This window comes from Podarcis melisellensis (assembly GCF_964234715.1).
Source record: "Podarcis melisellensis genome assembly, chromosome: Z".
Classification (NCBI taxonomy): domain Eukaryota; kingdom Metazoa; phylum Chordata; class Lepidosauria; order Squamata; family Lacertidae; genus Podarcis; species Podarcis melisellensis.
In genome coordinates this window covers 3,182,776-3,200,342 of record NC_138547.1, presented here as the reverse complement: position 1 = coordinate 3,200,342, position 17,567 = coordinate 3,182,776, and positions in this window count along the sequence as shown.

Below are 17,567 nucleotides of genomic sequence, written 5' to 3'. Positions count from 1 at the left end.
TGACCATCTGACATAAATCGCCATCTGACCTAGGTCACAACATCATGATGGAAGATTGGGAAAAATTATGGAAAACTGATTTAAAATTTGCAAATTGTTCCCTATTGAAGGAGAATTAGATGAAGATGATGTACAGATGGTACACGACACCAGTGCAGTTAGGGAAAATGTACAAAACTAGTTCAAATATATGTTGGAAGGAAAAGGAAGGGACATTTTATCATATGTGGTGGGATTGTAATGTAATTAAAAAAATTTGGGAAACGATATACAACGAATTGAAGAAAATGTTCCATTTAACATTTGTTTAAAAACCTGAAGCATTTTTGTTAGGGATTGTAGGGAAAGATCTGCCAAAAAAGCTGAAAAACATCTTCATGTATGCGACAACAGCCGCGAGAGTCCTAATAGCACAAGGATGGAAGACTGAAGAAACCCCAACTAAAGAATCATGGCAAGAAAAATTGACGGACTATGCCAAACTGGCAAAACTGACATATAAGCTACGGGACAAGGATAACTGTGACTTTAAAGATGAATGGGAACCCTTTACAAAGTATTTGAAGATGCAACAAAGCGAACTGGACTCCTTGGCTGGCTTTGAATAAACATTCACAAACTTTTTATTGATAATAATCAGCTAAATAGTTTGAGGATCTACACAACTTTGTAACATGCAGAAAACAGCATTCTCAGAGAAACCAAAGACTGGAACTGAGGGAAGCCAGGGGGTGGGGGGTGGATGGGTTTTGTGTGGGAGGGTGGGGGGAGGGAGGAAAAATGGGAAAAAAATAAGGATGATAATATGTTTGGATAATATTTGGATAATACGTTTTGTTTTAATTTTGAATAATTTTTTAAAAAACAGCAAAGCAAATCGCCATCTGAACCTTTTAGTTAGCTGACAATGAATTTAACAGCTCATGTCATGCAAGCAGACCCTCCAAGTGTCTCTATTTTCCAAGGAGAGTCCCAGATTTACAGAAGCTGTCCCGGTTTCTGATTTGATCCCGGAATGTCCCACTTTTCCTTAGGACGTCCCTATTTTCATCGGAGATATGTTGGAGGGTATGGAGTTATCTGACTCCCCAAGCCATCTGAAGGAAGCCCTGTACAGTGTGCCTCGCAAGACGAAATTAATTCGTTCCACGAGTTGCTTCGTCTTGCGATTTTTTCGTTTTGCAGAGCGCGGATTCCCTGGATATTAACAGCTTTAAGAAAAAGGAAGCAAACCCGCAAGACCTTTTCGTCTTGCGAAGCAAGCCCATAGGGAAAATCGTCTTGCGAAGCAACTCAAGAAACGAAAAACCCTTTCGTCTTGCGCGTTTTTCGTCTAGCGAGGCATTCGTCTTGCGAGGTACCACTGTATAGGGAAGTTTCAAAATGTTTAATTTTTTTAAAAAGTTTTTATGTATGTTGGAAGCCGTCCAGAGTAGCTGGGACAACCTAGTCAGATGGGTGGGGTATAAATTGTAAAATTTTTTATTATGGAATGAGACACCCCTATTTTCATTGGAGGGTATGTGCAAACAGCTGATGGGGCAGCAGCTCTATACCTGTTGCACCTGTAAATCTAGTTCTCTGCCACACCTCAAACCTCAGCCACCTCATTAATAGAATAAATGATAGGTAAGGCAATGATACGTACAATTTTTAATATGCAGAGAATAATATGTGCAAATAAATCAGAGAGGGGAGCTGAAGGAAATCCCAGGTTGGAGGAGGGGGGAGAGGGAGAGGGAGAGATGGGGAGGAATAAAAGGGGGGGGAAATAATGTAATTGACTACTTGGATTGATAATTTGTTCTGTTGAAATTGCTTAATAAAAATATTTTTTTAAAAAACAAAAAACCTCAGCCACCTCATTGTGGCATAGTGTTGTGACTAGGCCCCACGAGCCCAGGGTTCAAATCCCTTGGGAGCCAGTTACTGCCTCTCAGCCTAATCTACCTCAAAGGGTTGTTGTTGGGATTAAATGAGGAGGCGAGAGACCCATGGGTGCCACCTTCAGGTCCTTGGAGAGAAAGGCGAGTTAGAAATGCAAAATGCCAGTGGGTGGCATGCATATTTGTGGTACGACAAGGTTAAAGTTCATAAATCGTTCAAAAACCATATTGTCAGAAGGGCAATTTTTATGGTCTGGTCAAAATATAAAGACTTATTGGAGAGTAAAACTCCGAGGTGGCTCTCACCGATGGAGGCCAAAGCACGTAAAAGACTCAATATGGAGGCCCATTGGCCTAAATATTGGGAAATAATTGAAAAAATTGGAGATAAATGGAGGTTGCAGAGTATGGAAAAGTTAAAAAACAAGGTGCGAGATTGGTTGCATTATGCTCAAATCCAGGAAGTTTTTAAAGCGGACAAAAAAGTGGGTTTCCAGGAGGAAAAATCGAAATTAGAGACAGAGTTGCTTGAGCCAAAATCTAAGTTAATTTCGAGAATGTACAACTTGCTGCTTAAATGGAATACACAGGATGAGATTGTTAAATCCTCCATGATAAAGTGGGCGCAGGACTTGGGGCACAACATTATGTTTGAAGACTGGGAAAGGTTATGGAACACCGGAATGAAATTCACGCCATGTAGTGCCTTGAAGGAAAATATTATGAAAATGACATACCGGTGGTACATGACCCCAGTAAAGCTTGCAAAGATATATCACCTGTCTGATAATAAATGTTGGAAATGTAAAGAGGAGGAAGGGACATTTCTACACCTCTGGTGGACCTGCCCGAAGGTGAAGGCCTTCTGGGAGATGATACATAATGAACTAAAAAAGGTGCTTAGACTCACCTTACCCAAGAAACCGGAGGCCTTCCTCCTGGGCATGGTAGACCAGAGGGTGGCTAAGAAAGATAGAACTTTCTTTATGTACGCTACTACAGCAGCAAGGATCTTGATGGCAAAGCACTGGAAGACACAAAATCTACCCACACTGGAAGAATGGCAGACGCAGCTGATGGATTATATGGAACTGGCTGAAATGACTGGCAGAATTCGAGACTCTGGAGAAGAAGAAACGGAGGAAGTTTGGGAAAAATTTAAGGACTATTTGAAAAAGCATTATAAATTGTATGAATGTTAAAAAATGCTTCTCTCTAGGAAATTATAGCTTCAGTATCGGTAAATCTTTGAATTGGTAAATAAGGCACAACAAGACAGAAGTGGTGTAATGAAATAATTTTATTGTGTTGAAACTAAAAATTAATGGATTCGGATTGAAATGTTTAGAGACCAGATATCACGATAAAATGGAAGATATATTATTATGTTTAAAATAAGTCAACAAATTGCTGAGGTTTTGGTTTTACAGAGAATGCAGTGCCCGGAAGATGGGGGGAGTCCATTAGATTTATGGAAACATGTATTTGGAATTTGAATTTTGTATATTATAAACCTAATAAAAATTATATAAAAAAAAAAAGAAATGCAAAATGCCAGAAATAATAATTTGGGACCTCTCCCCTCCCCCACCCTTTCACACACTTCCTCCTCTGCCAGCAAACCTCTCTTAAACCCAAATCTCCCAGCTCATTCCCTCTATCCCTCCCTGAGATGTCCCATAGCTTTGGGATGGGAATACCCTCACAGCCTCCTTCGCCACTTCCTCTACACAGCTTCCTGCTGGTCTCAACTGTGCAGGTGGTATCTACACACACACCACACACACACACACACACACACACACACGGACCCCAAAGCAATACTCCACGCTAATACAAATGCAAAGGGACGCGGGTGGTGCTGTGGGTTAAACCACAGAGCCTAGGACTTGCTGATCAGAAGGTTGGCGGTTCGAATCCCCGCCACGGGGTGAGCTCCCGTTGCTCTGTCCCTGCTCCTGCCAACCTAGCAGCTCGAAAGCACGTCAAAGTGAAAGTAGATAAATAGGTACCGCTCCGGCGGGAAGGTAAACGGTGTTTCCGTGCGCTGCTCTGGTTCACCAGAAGCGGCTTAGTCATGCTGGCCACATGACCTGGAAGCTGTACGCCGGCTCCCTCAGCCAGTAAAGCGAGATGAGCGCCGCAACCCCAGAGTTGTCCGCGACCGGACCTAATGGTCAGGGGTCCCTTTACCTTTAAAAATAAAAAATAAATAAAAAATAACATAGCTACTTATTTCCTTGGCGTCTGATGAGAAGGCGTTCCACAGGGCGGGACCTGCACCTTCACACCTGTCTCTCTCTTCCTCCTACCCCTTGCATTTTGGCTGAGCTGCTTCACCTTGCATCATGGTTTCCATGTTAGCTGAGCCCTTCTGTCACCTGGGAAGGCCAAACAGATTAAGCCCCAATCCCTCCAGCCGGTGTTTAGAGAGGAACACAACAGAGCGGCTTTGAAGTGAAGGTTTGTTTAGGGAACATCATAATCTAAGAAGAACTGATTGTCCGATAAAGTTTGTTTGTCTCGCATAGCCTTTACCCGCGTGATGCTCATCCGCAAAGCATAAGGCTGGCAAGGTCAGTCCTTGTTCATTCAGGCAGATGAAGCTTATGAAGGTAGGAAGAGCCATTAGCTGGATCAGGCCAATGAGCTATCTAGTCCTGTTCTCACAGTGGCTGACTAGATGCTTGTGGGAAACCAGCAAGCAGGATTCTTGCACAAGAGCAGGTCTCCTCTCCTGTGTTTTCCTGCATCTGGTTTTCAGAAGCCTCGCTGCCTCTTGACCATGGAGGCACAGCCCAGTAACTGTGGCTCCTCTCCTCCTCCTCCATGGATTTGTCCAAACCTCCATCAAGGCTCTCCAAATTGGTGGCCATCATTGCCTCCTGTTGGGACGCGGGTGGCACTGTGGGTTAAACCACAGAGCCTAGGACTTGCCGATCAGAAGGTCGGCAGTTCGAATCCCCGCAATGGGGTGAGCTCCCGTTGCTCAGTCCCTGCTTCTGCCAACCTAGCAGTTTGAAAGCACGTCAAAGTGCAAGTAGATAAATAGGTACCGCTCTGGCAGGAAGGTAAACGGTGTTTCTGTGCACTGCTCTGGTTCGCCAGAAGCGGCTTAGTCATGCTGGCCACATGACCCAGAAAGCTGTCTGTGGACAAATGCCGGCTCCCTTGGCCAGTAAAGTGAGATGAGAGCCGCAACCCCAGAGTTGGACCTAATGGTCAGGGGTCCCTTTACCTTTAAAAATAAATAAATAAATAAATAAATAAATAAATAAATAAATAAATAAATAAGATAGCTGCTTATTTCCTTGATGTCTGATGAGAAGGCGTCCACAGGGCGGGACCTACACCTTCACACCTGTCTCTCTCTTCCTCCTACCCCTTGCATTTTGGCTGAGCTGCTTCACCTTGGATCACGGTTTCCATGTTAGCTGAGCCCTGCTGTCTCCTGGGAAGGCCAAACAGATTAAGCCCCAATCCCTCCAGCCGGTGTTTAGAGAGGAACACAACAGAGTGGCTTTGAAGTGAAGGTTTGTTTAGGGAACATCATAATCTAAGAAGAAGAACTGATTGTCCGATACAGTTTGTTTGTCTCGCATAGCCTTTACCAGCCTGATGCTCATCCGCAAAGCATAAGGCTGGCAAGGTCAGTCCTTGTTTATCCAGGCAGATGAAGCTTATGAAGGTAGGAAGAGCCATTAGCTGGATCAGGCCAATGAGCTATCTAGTCCTTAGTCATGCTGGCTTAGTCATGCTGGCCACATGACCCGGAAGCTGTATGCCAGCTCCCTTGGCCAATAAAGCGAGATGAGCGCCGCAACCCCAGAGTCAGCCACGACTGGACCAAATGGGCAGGGTTCTCTTTACCTTTACCTAATACAAATGCAGCTCTTTCTTCTTCATTTGCACTGGAGGCTGTGAGCAAGGCATGGTTGGGGGTGAAGGATGGTACATAGAAGATGCTTCACAAAGTAATATAAGCAGCGCTGGCAGGTCTCTGCCCCGAGGTGCTTACAGCTTCTCAAGCTGTGCAAGTAATGCCAGATGAAGAGCAGCGAGATCCAGGGGTGTGGCCAGAAATGACTGTGAAGACGTTTCTTGGTTTCATCACTTGGACTTCGCTTAGAGGTGAGAACCGTTGAAATAAAACCAATCAAGGAAATAAATCTGATCCTCTCATTACCACAAAGCTGTGGGGGGGGCAGGGGGGAGAGGAAGGAAGCAACCCTCCTACACCATGCTCGAAATGAGAGAGCACCTTGCTCAGCAGTGAGACCTGTTTCCTTTCCTGTTTACCCAACATAAACTGACAGGAGCTGGGCAGGAAAAGGAGGGCAGCTGTGCCTGCCCCACTTTGAACAAAAACCCCACAACTCTTCTCCGGGGCAGGAGAACACAAGGGCATAAGAAGGTGCTGCTGGATCAGGCCACAGGGGCTCCATCTAGTCCAGCATCCTCTTCTCACAGTGGCCAACAAGGGAAACCAGGAAACAGGACCTGACCCTCTCCCCTTCTGTGGCACCAGCGACTGGTATTTGAAAGCATTGCTGCCTCAAACTGTGGAGGCAGAGCATAGCCATTGCAGCTGTGTTATGTACTAAGCTTGGATCCTAGAACAATAGGCAAGCAGGATCTAATAATTTATTTATTTATTTATTTATTTATTTATTTATTTATTTATTCATACCCCACCCATCTGCCTGGGTTTCTCCAGCCACTCTGGGTGGCTTCCAACCAGTGGCGTAAAGTGGGTTGTCAGCACCCGGGGCAAGGCAAGTAATTTGCGCCCTCTAACCCGTGGATTTGCGCCCCCTAACCCTAACCCCCAGATGTTGCGCCCGGTGCGGCCGGCCCCCTCTGCACCCCCCACGCTACCCCACTGCTTCCAACAGAACACTAAACTACAATAACCTATTAAACATTAAAAGCTTCCCTAAACAGGGCTGCCTTCAGATGTCTTCCAAAGTCTGGTAGTTGTTCTTCTCTTTGACATCTGGTGGGAGGGCGTTCCACAGGGCGGGTGCCACTACCGAGAAGGCCCTCTGCCTGGTTCCCTGTAACTTGGCTTCTCGCAGTGAGGGAACCACCAGAGGGGGTGGAGATGCTCCTTCAGATATACTGGACCGAGGCCGTTTAGAACTTTAAAGGTCAGCACCAACACTTCGAATTGTGCTCAGAAACCTACTAGAATGCAACAACTGATTGGCTTGCAGGAAAAGACCAATCAGGCTCCAGGAGGAAGTTAATCAGCCTATTAAGCTGGTAGGATTGTAGAATGCAACAACTGATTGGCCTACAGGAGAAGACCAATCAGGCTCCAGGAAGGAAGCAGAATCAGCCAATCAAACAGGACTCATTCTGTAAATAATGTAGTCATACCTCATGTTATGTCTGCTTCATGTTACGTTCTTTCATTTTTTTTAAAAAAAGATATTTATTGAGATTTTACAAACAAAGAAAATTACAATATAAGAAAAGAAAAAGAAAAAAGAAAAAGAAAAAGAAAAAGAAAAAAGATACAAAAATACAGAAAAAGTACAAAATATGTGAAAAATAAAAAAAACAATTAAAAACAAATCAATCTTTTCGTGTCTTATCTTTCAATTACTCGTTTCCTGACCTCCTCACACCTCCCTTTTTTGTATTCCAGTTCACATAGTTAATTCAGCAAATCCTTTCCCTCTTTATTTTTATCTTAATTATAAATCTTAACATATTGAACATCATATTTTCATCTAATTATCAATCCTTTTTTGCATATTCTTATAACTTTGTTACTAAAACCATCTCATTTCAATCCTGCATCATTTTAACATTCATTAATTTTACAATGTTTCTGCAAATAGTCTTTAAATTTCTTCCAATTTTCTTCCACCAACTCTTCTCCCTGGTCGCGGATTCTGCCAGTCATTTCCGCCAATTTCATGTAGTCCATCACTTTCATCTGCCATTCTTCCAAGGTGGGTAGATCTTGTGTCTTCTAATACTTTGCGATGAGTATTCTTGCTGCTGTTGTAGCAAATGTTACGTTCTTTCAGGTTACGTCCCGTGGCGAGCTGGAAGTACCGGAAATGGTTACTTCTGGGTTTCGCCACTTGCACATGCACAAAAGCACAAAATGACATCATGCGCATGCGCAGAAGTGGCAAATCACAACCCACGTGCGCACGGACGTGCTGCTGCGGGTTGCGCTCTTTTCATGTTGCGAATGGGCCTCCAGAACAGCATAAGATTGCACATCAAAATGTCATATGTCAACAGGAGTGTCTCTTAATCCATAGCTGTCAACTTTTCCCTTTTCTTGTGAGAATCCTATTCAGAATAAGGGAATTTCCCTTAAAAAAGGGAAATGTTGACAGCTATGGGTCTAATGCAAACGAACTGTGTTATCATGTTAACTATAACTTAAGATATCAGAAGGTAAAGTGATATAAAAACATTACATTGTGCAGAATGAAACAGGTGCCAGAAGCAGTCCTCATAGTAAATGCATGGTAAAAAAAGATCAGAGTTAAGCTGTGCTTTATTTGTCCCAAATGTCCCGAGAACTTGGAGGAAGAGACAAGCTTAAGTCTTCCTTGTTAACGTAACCAAAGTCACACCAGACTGGAGTGCTGGAGAGTCACTTTCTCTCAGAGGAGGTTCTCTGTCGCATCTCTGCATGATTTGCCACTGCCCTGGATTTGGCTCTGTCCAGCTCAGCCTCTGTGCAGTATAGGTTGTTCCGCTCCCTTTCCTACAACTAACATTATTCAATCACTCTCCATGCAAAGATGTTGCAGCTTCAGGAAATGGTGGCTGCTGACCTCTATGGAGTCAATATTCTGGATTTGTTTCCTTTCAACCACAGCTGTGCCCAGATGAGTATCTCGTGCAGACATGCCAAATGGGGGAGGCTCCTCATTCTTGCCCTTAAATTAATTCAGGGTAAGGAGCACCTCCTCAATTAGCTTGGGAAGTGTTGCTGGGCACAGTGCAGGCACCAGAGGGGGCTGGTGACCCACACAGTTAGCAGATTTCACACAGAAGCCTGCAAATCTAGGCAGCTGCAAGCAAGAATTTCCAGTTTAATATAAGAGCCCTTGCAGCTGGACCAGACCAAATGCATATGTAGTCTAGCTTCCCACTTGTCACAGTGGCCAAGCTGATGCCGTAGCACTTCCTTGCATGCAGAAGGTCCCAGGTTTGGTCCCCAGGTAGGGCTAGGAATCCCCCCTGGGTGCCCTCCAGATGTTTTGGGACTACAACTCCCATCATCCCTAGCTAGCAGGACCAGTGGTCAGGGGTGATAGGAATTGTAGTCCCAAAACAGCTGGAGGGCCAAGTTTGCCTATGCCTGGTGTAGACCATGGGTAGGCAAACTAAGCCCCGGGGGCCAGATCCGGCCCAATTGCCTTCTCAATCCAGCCCGTGGATGGTCTGGGAATCAGCATGTTTTTACATGAGTAGAGTGTGTCCTTTTATTTAAAATGCATTTCTGGGTTATTTGTGGGTCCTGTGTGGTGTTTTTATATGAGTAGAATGTGTGCTTTTATTTAAAATGCATCTCTGGGTTATTTGTGGGGCATAGGAATTCATTCATATCCCCCCCCCAAAATATAGTCCCGCCCCCCCACAAGGTCTGAGGGACAGTGGACCGGCCCCCTGCTGAAAAGTTTGCTGACCCCTGGTGTAGACAGTGCCCAGCTAGAAGGATGAATGGGCTGACTCACTCAGTGAAGTCGCTTCCTGTCTTCCTACGTATGCCTCTGGGTAATTTACTAGAGGCACCCATGCTGGGCTACTTCCGAAGACTGCTGAAAACACATTTCTTTGCTCAGACTTTACCCAGAAAGGTTATGGACCTGTTTTAGTATTTGTATACATCCTCGATGTACCATCGATCATTGTTTGCTGTACATATATTTCAAACTCACACGCAAATGATTTCTAGTTGGAATTTCATTCTGTAAACTCCTCAGAAGGAAAGATGCAGATATTTTAATGAATTAATTAATGAAGTCAGGCATGAGTGCAACAATGGCCTCCTGCCTGTGAATTCCAGCAGTTGATGTACTGCCTCCAATAATCTAGAGGGCATGCAGCAATACGAACATAGTCCTAAGGCTGGATCAGGCCTGTGGCCCCTCTAGTCCAGCATCTTAGAGGCGCCTGTTGGCCAGCCAGCTGCCTCTAGGAAACCCCACAAGCAGGATCTGTGAACAAGCACTCTCTCCCCTCCCGAGGCTTATTCCAGCAACTGGTATTCAGAAGTATTGTTGTCTCAGACAATGGAGGCAGAACGTAGCCATTGTGGACAGGAGCCTTTGATCAATATCCCTCATCACATTTGCCCAGTTCTCTTTTAAAGACACCCATCTCCATGGACACAGTTGCTTGCTGTGGGAGTGATCTCCATTGTTTAACTCTGTGGTGCATGTAAAAGGACTTTCTTTTCTCCGTTTCAAATCTTCCAACAATCAGCCCACAAGTCCTAGTGCTATGAGGGAGAAAAACTTCCATGTAGCTTCTCTATGCCATGTTGACTTGTAGCCATGGATAGATAATTTAATGAAGGAGTAAGAATGGGGATGGGACGCGGGTGGCGCTGTGGGTTAAACCACACAGCCTAGGACTTGCTGATCAGAAGGTCGGCGGTTTGAATCCCCACGACGGGGTGAGCTCCCGTTGCTCAGTCCCTGCTCCTGCCAACCTAGTAGTTTGAAAGCACATCAAAGTGCAAGTAGATCAATAGGTACCGCTCCAGCGGGAAGGTAAACGGCGTTTCCGTGCGCTGCTCTGGTTCGCCAGAAGCAGCTTAGTCCTGCTGGCCACATAACCTGGAAGCTGTATGCCGGCTCCCTAGGCCAGTAAAGTGAGATGAGCGCCGCAACCCCAGAGTCGGTCACAACTGGACCTAATGGTCAGGGGTCCCTTTACCTTTATTAAGAATGGGGAGGACGAGGGGGGGAGGACACTCTTTTCAAAGCTGCACCTTATGGAAAGGAGTCCTGCAGTGTGACTAAGGTGTGGTATGAAGCGCCATCCGTAACATTCAATTGCAGAATGCATGGTTCACTTGCTCCACCTAATGGCTGGAAATATCTTCTTAGTTCAAGCATCCATCAAAACAAATGGGGCATTTCCAGGTTATTGGCAGCTTCAAAGGAGCCTGCAGCCAAATGTAAGACCCTAGTACCTGTTCCACCCCTTCCCAAAGAGATCTCCCAACCCTACAGAATTGATCTGTGTTCCTCAACATGGCGCCCTACAGCTGTTTGGGGCTACAGTGCCCATCATTCCGATGAGACTGGGGCTGGTGGGAGCATACCTGTGCTGGCTGGGGCTTTATTCAGCTCTCTAGACCTTTACATCTATTTGATCAAAACATCAGAACCCATCAGGTTGGGTTGTGGGGGTGCTGGTGGAGATTCAGGGTGTTTGGCTAGGTTAGCCAGGTTCTCATCCCTGTTCAGCTATAAAGCTTACTGGGTGACATTGGACCAGTCACTATCTCTCAGACTATCCTAACCTGCAGGGCACAAACTTCTCCTATAGTTTTTTTTAGTTTTTACAAGAACAAATTTAAAATAATAAGGAGGAAAACACTTTTAACATATCCATAGATGAGATTCTCTGAATCTTGTGACTTCCCCCGGCTCCTGCATGGGTCCTTAAAATACTGGTAATTTTCCTAAGACTATGGTACCTATCATTATGTTTTCCACAGTTTTTCATCTCTCTGAATGATCCAGGTCTTTCGTTTCTTTACAAGTTACAAGTCCAGCTAATGTTTTTATTTGTTTACAATGGCCTCCTCAGTAAATTATGAATTTTCCCCATTCTTTTTTAAAGGCATTATCTTCTTGATTCTTGAGTCTCCCAAGTCAGTTTTGCATAGTCCAACAGTTTGGCTTGCCATTTTTTCCTAGTCTGAACTGTTGGTTCTTTCCATCTTTGGGCTAGTAGCATCCTTGCAGCTGTTGTCGCATACATAAACAGTATTTTCTGGTCTTTTGGGATGTCGGAACCCGTAATTCCTAGTAAAAAAGGTTTAGGTTTTTTTAGGCTTTTTGACAAATGTTATTTTAAACATTTTTTTTCCAATTTATTGTATATCAATTCCCCAAAAGACTTTGTTATCTTACATGAGCACCACATATGATAAAAGGTACCCTCTTTTTCTTTACACTTCCAAGAAATATTGGAGCTTGTTCTATACATTTTAGATTACTTAGTAGGAGTCATTTTCATATAGTGGTACCTTGGGTTAAGTACTTAATTTCACCCGGAGGTCAGTTTTTAACCTGAAACTGTTCTTAACCTGAAGCACCATTTTAGCCAATGGGGCCTCCCGCTGCCGCCGTGCCGCCAGAGCATGATTTCTGTTCTCATCCTGAAGCAAAGTTCTTAACCCAAGGTACTATTTCTGGGTTAGCGGAGTCTGTAACCTGATGCGTATGTAACCTGAAGCATATGTAACCTGAGGTACCAATGTAATTTTCTTTCAGCATACAACATGCTGTGAATTCCAGCTCTGTTCTCCATAGCCTCTCCCAATCTGCCATTTGTATGTTATGTCCTAAGTCCTTTGCGCAGTTTATCATAACCATTTTAACCTGTTCATCCTTTGTACGCCATTCTAGGAGCAAGTTATACATTTTTGACAGTCTTAATATTGTTTTCTAGACGTTCTACAGTTCTTAAGGGTTGTGAAGCTGTGTGTGGTTTGGGAGCTGCACGGTCAGGGAAAAAACAGTGCTGTCCAGGGTTGTAAAGACTGCAGAGAGAATAATTGGGTGCACTCCTCCCACCTTGGATCAAATCTATGCTTCCAGGTGTCATAAGAAACCTGCAGAAATAGTGCAGGATAGTGCGCACCCTGGAAAAGATCTCTTCCAGCTTCTGCCTTCTGGAAGGAGGTACACGGTTATAAAGACTAGAACTAGCCGCCTGAGAAACAGTTTCTATCCAAATGTGATTTTGGTTTTAAATGCAGTGTAAGGTAGTCTCTTTGGGAGTATATTGTATTCAATTATGGGGTATTTCAGTTTTTAGGGGGTTAACCAGGCTGGGATAGCAGGCTTGTTGGTTTTTGAATGTCTGATGTAGATTTTTTCAATTTCGTTGTTCTGTATGGGACAATGACAATAAAGATTATTGTATCGTATCTGCAAAGAAATATTCAAGAGAGCTTTGAAGGGAGAGTGCTTTGAAAATGCAGATTGGGGAATACCTGTGCTTTCCAGGTGAATGTCTCCCCGGAGAGCCATTGATGCATATAGTTCAGGGGCAGCTCTCCAGATGTGCGGGATTCAAACTTCCATCAGCCCCAGCAAGCAAAGTCAATTATTAGTGATGATTGGTGCTGTACTCTAAAACACGTGGCTTGGTGATCCCTGAAAGAGTGGTTAGAGCATCAGACTAGGGCCTGGGAGAGACCAGGGTTCAAATGCCCACTCAGCCATGGAACTCACTGGGTGACCTTGGGGGGCCAAGTCACTGCTTCCCAGCTTAACCTGCCTCCCAGAGTTGTTGTGGGGATTAAATGAGGAATGGGGAGGAACCATGTGAACCAGCTTGAGCTCCTTGGAGAAAAAGGTGGGATAGGGAATAAACAAACAAACAATTTTTATTATTATTAGCAGCTAGCGGCATTGGGCAGAGAAGAAAAGGGAAATCTACATGATGGCTGGCCGTAACATTAGTCAGATATCACCGAGCAAAGCAAGTTAGGAGTTGCAGTACCACAGATAGCTTCAGGTGAACTTTGTTTCCTTCCTGTGGTTGCCTTCACCCCCCCCCCCAATGGTGACTTTATAAAGGCCAAAGAGAAGTGGTGAAAAGCAGCTTTGCCTAAACTCCATATTCCTCATCGGAGTGGTAACTGTACAGGTGCTATATTTAAAGAATTGCAATGACTGCTGCTCTTATTTGAATGCAACATTTTTACAGCAATATTTGCATTTTGAAGCATTAATGCCCCAAACTGCAGGCTAAAAATATATGAAATCATCATCATCATCATCATTGCTGCCCACGTTCCCATCGGATGCTACCTGGGCCAGGTGTCTAACCTGCCTCATTTGATACTGCGACTCAACCTATGTCTCTATGGCAGAAGACACATGCAGTTTCCATCAATACCCCAAGAGCTCAAAATGGTTAGATAAAAGCATCCTGTTTATTATAGTCGGCACTGGGCCTTCACATGACCCAAAGATGCACTCTGGAAACACTTCCCAGAATCCTCTGGGCACAAAGATTACTTGGCAGTCGAAATCAAGGCAGGAGAGAGTCCAGTCCCCCCAATATGGAAATCCAACAAACTTCCTTAAATACGCTCTTTAAACCAAAGACCTAGAAACAAGCTTATCTTATGAGTGCGAGTGGGTTAAGAAAGAATAAGAAGTCATGATTTGGTTTGAAATTTAGTCCTTTAATAAAACTTCCCCTTCTTTAAAGTAACACTAAGCACAGTCCATTTAATGAAATTAGTTTGGAGGAGTCACATGTAACAGAATAAGAAGAGAGAAATAAATCAGAGAAATTGGATATCTCCACCCCCCACCCTGGGCATTGCCCTCCATCCCAGTAAGACTCGGTGTGTGTGTGTGTGTGCCTTTTGAAGCTCTTTGCAAATGCCAAACAAGGAGCAGGTAGAATGCAGAGCCTTCTCAATAGCAGTGTTTGTGCTCAGGATATTTAATACTGTAGAGCTATAAAAAATGTTAGCATACAATCAAGGATCCCTTCCTTCTCTCACTTTATGATTTAGGAACCTGAATGCCCCACAGCTACAGTTAAGACTCTGAGCTGCACAGTCTGGGTTCAAACACCAGCGAGCTGTATAGATTCAGGCAACTTATAACTTGGAGACAGTGCCCTACTTTGCAGGGCTGTCATGATGGAAAATAAGTTTGCTAAATTCAAAGCCAAGCAATAGAAAGCAGAAAGGACTGTCCAAAAGATGCTATGGGGGCATGTTTTTTTTTTTTAAGATTCACAAGATGCCCAGGTATTTAAAGGCTTTAACCTGCTCAGTTGGGTGATTGTCCATGCTCCAGCTATGTGATCTATGTTTCCTTGCGAAAACTGTGACTTTGGTTTTCTCATAGTTTACCACCAGCTGTTCTCTCCTGCAGTATACTGAGAATTCTCCTATCAACCTTTTAAGGCCTATTTTTTATTAGTTTTTTTTAACATATCATTTTCAACAGTAATTAAACATACTTTTACCTCTTATTCAAATTTTTGACTTCCATCAATCCTGTCTGAAAATTTTCCAGTCTAATCTCTCAGTATGTATTTCTTATCTTCCCTATTACATTTCAAACTCATAACCAATATCTCTATCTTTTTCTACTTTGTAACACTTCGTATATTTCACCTTACAAAACTTCTTGTAGTCCTACTAGCGCAATTTATTGATTACAGGTGCTCTTCAAATAATTCATATACTTCTTCCAATCTTCTGTAAATCTCTGGTCCTGCAGGTTTCGAATCCTTCCTGTCATTTTGCTCAATTCTGCATAAGAATTAAGGCCTATTTTTGTTCAGGATAGGAGGATCGCATCATCAGCGGATAAGAGCACTGAGATTGGTTTTGTGGCCGATTTGGGAGCATGGAACTCCAGAGATGTTAAGCTTTTAACCATGTCATTGATATATAGGTTAAATAAAGCTGGGGCTAAAATGCAGCCTTGTTTAACCCCCTTGGTGGCTGGTACAGGGCCTATGAGTTGGCCATTTGTGGAGAATCTTACGTACAACACAATATCTTTATATAGGCCATTAATAAAAAATAACAATCTTTTATCTATACTGGGTGTATTCAATTTGGCCCAGAGTCTTACTCGTGAAATTGAATCAAAGGCAGCCTTCAAATCAATGAAGGCTGCATATAAGACCCCACGGGTTTTCTTGGTGTATTACCTTCAGATAACTTTATACTAACCCCCCACACCCTCCATCAATACATTTCCATGACAATTTCCAATCCCTTCTGCAGTTTAACAGTGTGGCTCTCTTACACTGTACAAGGGATACAAGGGATAACCAGCAATGGTATATTTAAACATCTGAATTAAAAATCAGTCCAGCAGCTACAGAAGGAGCTGTGGATTTTCTCGCGTCAGGGGCTTCCAAGGTAAGAGGGTGCGGAACATCAGATCTCTTCCAATTTTGTGCATTTAAAATTGTATAAAGTTGCCATCTCTTTTCCCCGTAGATCTTGTCTGTCATTCCACGGGCCCAGAGTAAGACGATATTCAAGGTTCCTTGGGTCTGCGTTGTAAAGGTACACTCCTATTTCAAGCATTACTTCCTTCCCCATGCCAACCAGCTAAACATTAAAAGAAAATTAAGAAACCCAAGTTTCTAGACCTCATGACTGGGGCAAAACTTTAAAGGGCCATAGGTTTCTGATGTTGTTGTTCAGGAATGCCTTCGGACCAGGGGAAATAAAACATAAAACAGGTGTGGATATATGAGGCTCTCTTTATCCCATGTCTGATTTTAAGAATCTATCCAGGCTCAACTCTTTATAAAGACAGCTTTTGTTAACCAGCTAACTTCCTGATGCATTGGACTACAACTCCCATGTTCCACAGCCCACATAACCATGCTGCCTGGGGCTGATGGGCGGTCACAGAATCATAGAATTGTACGGGACAATGAGGGTCATCTAGTCCAACTTCCTGCAATGAAGGAATATTTTACCCCATGCTGGGGCTCAAACCTACAACCATGAGATTAAGAGTCTCATGCTCTACCATCTGAGCCATCCCAGCATGTATTCCAATGCATCTGGTTTACAAAGGCTGCTTTATGAACTGAGGTCTCTCTCACCCCAATCTTCTCTTAATTTCAAAACAACGGAGTTACCCCAAAGTTAGGAACCTCATCCTTCCTCTGTTCAGCAAATTAGGAGAGGGAAAACTTTCAAAAATCATGTTTTCAATTGTTTTGGTTTTTTTAAGTGTCTCAGAATCAGCATTAGAAAATCCCGCCCCCCCCAAAAAAAATCAGGGTTTGAGGTTTGAACTTTTAGAAGCACTTGGCTCAATCCCAAACACACGAGGAATAGTCCCATTTTGGTTCTTGTGTAGCCCAGGGGCATGATTGTCAGAAACAGTTGACTCAGACCCTGATTCCATCTAGCTCAGAACTGCCTACACTGACTGGCAGCAGGGGCTGTCCAGGGCTTCGCACGTGGGTCATTCCCAGCCTTACTGGACCCACAATGCTATGCGATTTTAACCTGGAGCCCTCTGCATACAAAACAAAGGGGTCTCCAGCAGCTGCTTCAGAAGCCACAGTGGACCTGCTCTAGGCAGAACTAGCTGCAAAAGTGATCTTACCAAGGACATGGACACACACACCCACACACACCCAGCCCCCTGCCAATAATCTCTCACTTATCACAAAGAATGACAGGGGTACCCCTCATCAGTTAGATGCCCTGGCGGTACTGGGGGTTAGTGGGGTAAAAGAAAAGCAATAGAACAGAAGTTGTCACCCCTGTTGTCAACTAGAGTAGAAACAGGTAGGTCAGCACTACTGTGTGGTGAAAGAGGGGGAAAGAGGCCAATGTTTGGGGCAGCAAATTTGCACTGCTGTCAGGGCCAGCCTGCTCATGAGGTTCCGTGGGGCAGGCGCCTCAGGCAGCAGGGTGGGGACAGCTTGGATGGGTGGCAG